At 36.9% G+C, this 8,061-nt stretch overlaps 1 pseudogene; it reads right to left on the minus strand.

Annotated features, from left to right (window-relative positions):
* Positions 1 to 2,787: 2,787 nt before the first annotated feature.
* LOC126932350 (selenide, water dikinase 1-like) lies at positions 2,788 to 3,612 on the minus strand (annotated as a pseudogene).
* Between the last annotated feature and the right edge of the window lie 4,449 nt (positions 3,613 to 8,061).

Here is an 8,061-nt window from a genome sequence, read left to right on the forward strand (position 1 = left end):
AGTATATGCAGGTAGGGGACGGGGAATAATAAATGCTTTTTAAGAATAATATAATCTGCCATACCATCTCTGAACTGATAACAGCTTTCTATTACCTTGTTCTGTGGTTTGTTTAATGTTGGAATCTTTCTGAAAGATCCTTCAAAGTTTCTGGGAGACTCTAATCTGAGAAAGCCATCAAAAACCCATTTCTTTTTTTGGCATAATTTAAATTCTTAGACATTGTTCACATTTATTAGTGTTACACATATAAGAATTCACCCACCATATTCCTTCTTGAGTCCAGTTGAGTATTAAAAAAAAAAAAAAAAAAAAACTGATTTCTTCCCCACTGTCTTTTCAGGTTTACAGCATGTAATTCTGTTCTATAACCATTTTCACAATTATCTAACAATATTATAGTAGATTGGCTGCTTACTACCAATTTTTTTAAAAGTCATGGCTTCTCCAGTCATTTTTTGCTTATCAAAATTATTTCATGAGGTGGTTTAGGCCTTGTATATTTGAGTATGATGTTCGCTCCTTTCTACTTAAAAAACAACTTGGATCACACTGTCTCGTCCTGATAACTTGGTAGAAGTTGCTTCATCATTGTTATTCTTGTTGTGGTGGTGGTGATTAATATTATTTCATATTCTATTTTAAAAATTAAAATTTTAAAGAAGATCAGTGTCTTTGACTATCTTCCCAATTCCAGTACATTTTTTAAAAAGTAACTAATGTTACCAGCTTTGTACACTTAAAAAGAAGTAACTAATGCTATCAGCTTTGTTTGTTATCACTCAAGACCATTTTATATGTCTTTAGTTATATACATGTGTGTATGCTGTATATATATTATTCCATTTCTTCTAGAAAATTGATTTTTGAACAGAACTTTTTCTTTTCCCAGATGTCCCCTCCTTAGGAATCTTTGGTCGATCTTTGAAGTTTGGTAACATCTTTAAATGTGTATATCTCCCTGCTAATTATGTTATGGCATTTTCCTGGACATTTTTATACACACATACATATGTATACTTAAAATGGAAGAATAATGTTCCAAAATATGGTAGAAGAAAAAATTCTTTTCTTTCAGAGATTTCCAACACATTTTATTTTGCAGATCACTGATTTGAAGCTTTTGATGACCAACATCTCTATCAATTCCTGTAAAATGTCCAGTTAGTTTCAGTTACATAGCATGCTGTTCTGTACTGCACACCATCCTATGGTTGGGGGTCTGGTCACACACGTATAAAGGCTGCCCACTGGTTCCTGGAGCACGGTGTGTCCAAGTGAACGCCTCTTCCAGGGGCCTTCATTTTCCCAGGGGTGGTTTCCTTTGGCAAGAAGTTGATCAGTTTACACACGTGGCTTTGGTGCCTGTGAGCAGGAAGTGTCTGAAACTTGGAGGATGTGCCGCTTTTTCTCTTATGAAGACAGACACCTGAGAATTCAGTGCCCTTATGCTTGACGACAGGAATTCCTCCTCATTGTTTAGTAGGTTAAAATATAAGAAAGCCTGTTTTTAAGTAACACAGATAACACCTTTTTAGATTGCTTATTTATTCTAGAAGTAAAAATTTAATTCAAGAAAATATAGGTCCCATGAAAGATTTAAGAGTTTTATAAAACCAAAATCTAGTTTCTCCCAGCAAATAGTACTTTAGGCAAAAAACCCTTTCAATGTTTCTAAAATAATACTAAAAGAGCATCTGATTAAACAAGAGCAATTTTAAGAATTATATATTTATTTGAATAATAAGCTTACATCTGAGCTGCAATTTTGGGAATGCAGATTTTTAACACGGATCACAAAAAACATGCACAAAAAAAGTACTAGTGCAAAGGACAAAACAGTGCTAAGAATTAGAATAAATATAGCTCTTGCTTTTAAGAAAAAAGGCCTGAAATCACTATACAAAATATAAAATGTATTAAACACTACCATCCATAGAATAGTCTTTATTATTAATTATGTTTAAAATTATTTGCATAATTATGTATTGAATTGTAAATGAGTGTTATACACGAACCTTCTTTTGGAAGGGAATTCTTTGTTGCATTATGAAATGTCTAATTACATTACATTGTAAAAAGTATCCTTTTTTGCTATTGATAAAGAAAACCATTAATGTTATTACTGTAAATATGAGGAAGGCTACAAAAAAAGAAATACAATTTCATTTTTCAAAATGTTTTTCATGCAGTGAAGTACTTGCCGTGTTGAACCGAATTCTGTACTGGAGAATGTCTTGGGTATAAGACGCTCTTGAATGACAAGACAAGGCTGTTCAATTCAAAGACTAGAAGTAATCACATAACCCTCTTATGACTGGTATACTGTCATGTGCCACTTACCAATGCTGTCTTTCCAGAAAACCATTCAAAATACTTAAAAAACCATAAGACTTACCTGATAAACATACATAAAATGAAAAGACATCAACTGCTATTTGACATTGCTATTGGTAATGTCTGTCCTACGTGAAAACACTTTTAAAAAGAGAGCACCTATGTGCAAGAGATAAGTGTCTAGAGATTCAAAATGAATCAACAGTATCTGGTAACAATATAATTCTCAACTCAGAAGCTGACTCAAGATTAGGTGCAATTTCAGTTAATGTAACAGGAAAAAAAGACAATGGATTTTATTTTGTTAATTGTATCCACTCACAAATTGACCTAGGGTCACCAGATGTGTAGACACCATGAGATTTTTGTTGTTTATAGTCTTTAATTGAAATGATGATAAAGGAAATAGATCTATTTTAAAACAAAACCAAATAGCTATTTCTGTCTAGATTAAGAAGTGGCCCCAGGTGTGGGATTCACATTTTGAGTGGCTATTTGGATAACCTCAGTGATCCAGGGTTGGTCTATGATTCCAGTTGCATGGTTGCCCTTCTCAACAATCCCAGTAATCCGTCCTTGGTGGCCTCCACCGCATTTGGGTTAGTTTATCTCTGCACAGAGCCAAGCTGCTTGCTCATGTGGTAAACAGATCAGAATGCCTCCTGCTGTCTCTGGACATGTTCCATGCATGAGGCTGAACATGTTGCTACAGGCATTGCTCATCACAGTCATCTTGGCCAGCACAGGAGCCATTGTGAATTACAAAAAATCCATTCCTCTGCTGCTTGGTCAGGTTCTGTGCATGGCCCCAAATCCTAATGCCCATGATGTCTGTGGCTGCTTGGGCACTGAACGTGTGCACGATGAAGCTTTCCTGTTGAACTTTTCACCGTGTTCATTATTGCTGCTTGGTATGTCAACTCTACATCTTCGTGGGTGACCACTAGTTTAATTTTATTTCATTTTTTCAGGAATATCCAGCCACTGCTATTTGACACAAGTGTCAGTGGTGCACAGCCACTGCTACCTGTGGCCCCAGGGGTTTTGTGAACTCTGGTACATCCCTTCCCTGGCACTGTATTGTCTGGCATGATAAATTCATTGGCCTGTAGTTGTAGTGACTCCTCCCAAAACAATCCAGGAGGGTAGCACTGTTTGGCCACTCGTTACAGACGTTCCTGCTTCCTCAGCTTCGTCTTTAAAACCCTGTATAATCAGGGGCATCACTTTATCCCTCTCCCTGTCAGTAGTTCCATCATTGATGAAAGAAAACATATATTCAGATTGATGTTTAGTTCAGAAAATGTTTCTTTTATTGTATCTTTGGACATTTTTTCTTTTATTGTTCTGTTTCCTTTTACTTCAATAACGCCTATTATATGTATACTGGATCTCATGTTCTGCATATATTGTCCTTCTTCAACTTATGAATTCTTTTTCCAATTTCATGTTTCTCATTTTGGTTGTTCAAAGCCTGTCTCAAATGTCCCTTGGCTGTTTGCAGCAGGTTCAATTCTACTTCTTACTGACTATAAATTGTTTTCATTTCCATGATTTTTTATTATGCCTTCCATTTATTTACTGATATCTGCCAGCTTGGTATTCATTTCCTTACTACACCTTATATTTCTTTTTTCGATTTGTTTATCTTTCATTTATATTCTGATTTCAATGAGGTCATACTTTCTATAATTTATAGAATATCATAAAAAGTCTTTTAAATGTTCCCCTGCTTCCTGGTATGACCTTGAAGAGCAGTCTTTACATGCCTTCTGTTTGTTATATAATTTTCCTTCTTTTTACTTGTTGTCTATACTGAACCCTAATGGATTATAAATTATATTTGTGGTGCTTATTTTGGGGCTAGCTGTTGGAGCAGATATGATACAGGCTGGAGAAGTGAAGTGAAGTGAACCAGCAGAAAGGCAGTTTCATCCAGGCTTGTTGTTTCTAAGCGCCTCGCCAACTCTGCCCCAGGGTGTGTGTGCTCTGTGCTCTCAGAGGAGGCCAGCAGCCCCTTGAGGAGGCGGAATCTCTGTGCCAAGTTGTTTAGTCCTGTATGTCACAAGTCTCTCTCTCCCTCTTTCCTTCCTCTTTCTCACTCTCTCTCCCTTCAGTATTTTATGTGTTTATTTTCCTTCAGCTGATCATTAGAGGTAGCTGCAAGGCAAAAAACCTACCCAGGCCACCCCAGAATCTGGCCCCTTGAGTAGATAGATGCCTACAGATCTCCTCATTTGTTCCTCTTCCCTAAACCTTACAGGGGTGAGAATTCAGTGCTGGGTCAATAGCTCCCTCAAACCCTTGACCTTGCTCTCCTAAATAAGGGAATCGTACTTTGGACACTTCAAGTCCTTGCTACATAACGTCAAAGGTTTTCTGTCAAATGAGAACATAAAGGTACATATTATCATGTTTTATCCTTGTGTCTTCCATAAACGATATAAGTTTAACATATGGATTGTGGATATTTTCTAACTTTAATGAAGACGGAACTCTTTCTCTCTCATTGTGGTGTTTTCACTTGGTGGTATATGTGTCTTTATTTCACCATTTCTAACCATATGTCTTTCTAAAGTTTAAAATATGTTTTTCTAAGTCAAGTGGGGTAGCACGTGCCTGTAGTCCCAGATACTTGGCAGGCTGAGGCAGGAGGATCACTTGAGCCCAGAAGTTCGAGTCCAGAAACATAGTGAGATCCCTCTCTTAACGAACAACAGAAAAGAGAAGATACGTAAGTTTTCCTAATTTTAGGAGTAAAATACTCTCTATAAGAAACTTGGAAAAAAATTAAAATATAGAGCTAAATAAATAAATATGTGAATAAACAAATAAATAACATGACCCATTACCTACCGCCTAGATCAGCTAACTTTTATTTCTTCAGTGAATGTCCATGGCCTTCTAAAGTCGTAAAAGCCCTGTAGACAGGAAACCTATTCAATTTTCTTTACTCAAATATCTAATTGTTCACCTGATGACAATAAAAACACAAAATACAGCCAATTTCAAAAGTGATTAATTGATAAACCAAGAAATATTGATTAAGACTATTAGTTGGCGATATAATAATTATTAATAAAAACAAATAAAAAAGACAAAAGTAGTTGCCTTGTGTGAGGAAGTGGGGAAGAGGTAATGTGAGATTGCTTTTCAACTTAAGCTTTTCTTTATTATTTAATATTTTCTAACCATGTAAATGGGTTACTTTGAGATAAAAATCATTCATTAAAAATAAGAAATCAAAATAAATTGCATGTTACTGAAAATATGAGTTTTTCTGCCAAATTTTTACGTTTTGTGAAGTGATTCTCTTATCATAGTCTTTAATTTTCAACCATTATGAAATAGGAATTAAATAAGGAATAATACTTAGATCTCTGTTTTGGTTATGTATTTAAACATCACATTTCTTGACTACTGACACACAGTGCCTTATTTCTCTAATGCTTTCTGATTCTTTGAGTTCTACATGACATGCCTTATGTCTTATGTCTTCGGTTATATGAGCAAAAATAAACACATTTGTCATGGGATCATGTATATTTCATTGTCTCTTTCTTATAGAGTCTGTTAGGGGAACACAGAAAGCATCCTCATGCCCCCCTGGTGTTCCTGTTTCTGGTTTTGTAACTCAGCTTTCAGAATATTCCTACTACTTCTCTCAGCAGTCATAGGAAGCAAGCCCTTGTCCTGCTCCTTGTCACCCAGTTGGAAGACTCCTGACTTAGGTGGGGAGAAGAAAGAGGGAAGTTACACAGTTTCCAGGTCCAGATGTCAGATGAGCTTTTGAATCTCCTTGGACCAAATTTTTCTCATCCACGCATCCAGGGTGTCAGACTGAGTAACTGGGAAGGTTTATTTGGAATCTAAAATGTTCAGATTCCACAAAAGGGTGGGATAATATCATTTGTATCACATACTCCTTACCATCTAAGCAGTGATATCAGACGAGTCAAGGCCTCTATCTCATACCTCTGGTTGCCAAATGCCTATAGGAGTTCACACAGATGTGCCCCTATGGAGCACTTGAAATGAGGGGGGCAAGCGGACCTGGGTTTCACTGAAGAGGGAAAATGCAGAAGCAAATGATTTGGCTACTATCACATTTTGAAATATAAAGATGTGAGAGTACGTGGGTGTTGCTGGAGTTGGAAAAATAGATGAGTGTTAGCTCACAAATCCAATCGCTTTAAATACCTGGAGAGACTCCAAGCTTCCTGCAAAAAAAACAAAACAAAACAAAACCACTTTCTTAACCTCCCCTTCATTTCACGAGCATCATAATTAGAGCAAGGCATGCATAATAAGGAGCCCTGTAAGGTCAGATCAATCAGAAAAGCAGGAGAAATTTAATCCCCTAGTCCCTGCAAATACTGTGGCAGGAGGCTGAGGCCATCTTTCCACAGGTTTAGAGAATTCATTTATTCTTTTGATCAGAATTTTAAGTTCAAAGGATTCCAAAAGCAAAATAAAACAAAAGAAGAAGAAAAAAAAAAACCCTTGGGATTTGCATTACATTTGTTTTGTATGCTTTATTGATTTTATTTTGTTCTTTCACAAACCATTTGAGGCAGGCACAAGAAGGATCACTTCCCCCATTTCACAGCTGGGGTGGCTGAGGCACCGAAAGAGTGCATGACTTGTTCAATATCACATAGAGATTTTTCAAAGGCAGGACTGAAACCTGAGGTTTCTGACTCTTTGGCAATTTCTCCTGCCTGCTCACTTTGTTGCTTCTCAAGGTCTTTCACACAGGTGGCTCAGGAGGTAATATATATAAGTGCACTGTGTGGGACCTAGCAGAGAGTAGATGCTCAGGAAATGGTAGCTACTCCCTTAGTTTTAGCCACTCTGTTTTAGGCCCTACATTCTATAGTTCAGGACCTTGTTTGGTAAAGTTTTTCTTAACGATCCCTGCCATGAAGAATGAAAAATTAGACTTACCAAGCGCTGTATTTGGAAAACATGTGGGTTATGAAGTCTGCAAAATTTGCACCCAGGGCTAGCGCAACTAACTCATTCTCACTTTGCCAGCCTTTTGCTCTTTCTTCCTATTTCAGTAAAACTTCTGTCAAGTATATTCAAACAAGATACGACTACTGGCATTAACATTAGTGAAATGTGTTAAGATTTGTCTTTCTAAGTAAATGAGAGAGCTCTAGTCATGATTTTGCATTGCTGGAATTTGCAGATAGTTGAAAATCAGCCTCTAGTCGTGTATGCTCTCTATGCAGGGCACATGTTTGTTTTATTTTCTCTTTTTTTCCTCAGTTATTTTATGTTGGCTTTGAGGCTCAGGAGTCATAACACTATTGCATGATTAATTTTGTGCCTCTATTATCATTGAGTTTTTGTGAAATTAACTGTGCTGTTTCCTTCCTAGTAATGTCCTCCAATGAATATTTTATTTCTCTCAGTGGCTGTGTGGTCTGCCTTGCTTGATATTTTGAGGTACTTTTGCAAATAACAAGAGCCTCTGCCCCTCAGAGTACTGTGCCTTTGTAGGCAATCCAGAAGTCAGCCAAGAAAGCTCTCCCTTTAAGAGCACAGAACATGTCCAATTTTTGTCCCCACAGGAAAGGAACAAGACTTCCCTGACCTCCCGAAAGCCATCAATTAGAAATCACAATAGCATCAGTACAGAAAAGGGGACATAATTGCATCTCGCCATCATGGAGATGTGTTACCAGGCCAATCGAGTCCCATGTTTATCGGAGACTA

This window comes from Macaca thibetana, chromosome 12 (genome assembly GCF_024542745.1).
Source record: "Macaca thibetana thibetana isolate TM-01 chromosome 12, ASM2454274v1, whole genome shotgun sequence".
Lineage (NCBI taxonomy): Eukaryota > Metazoa > Chordata > Mammalia > Primates > Cercopithecidae > Macaca > Macaca thibetana.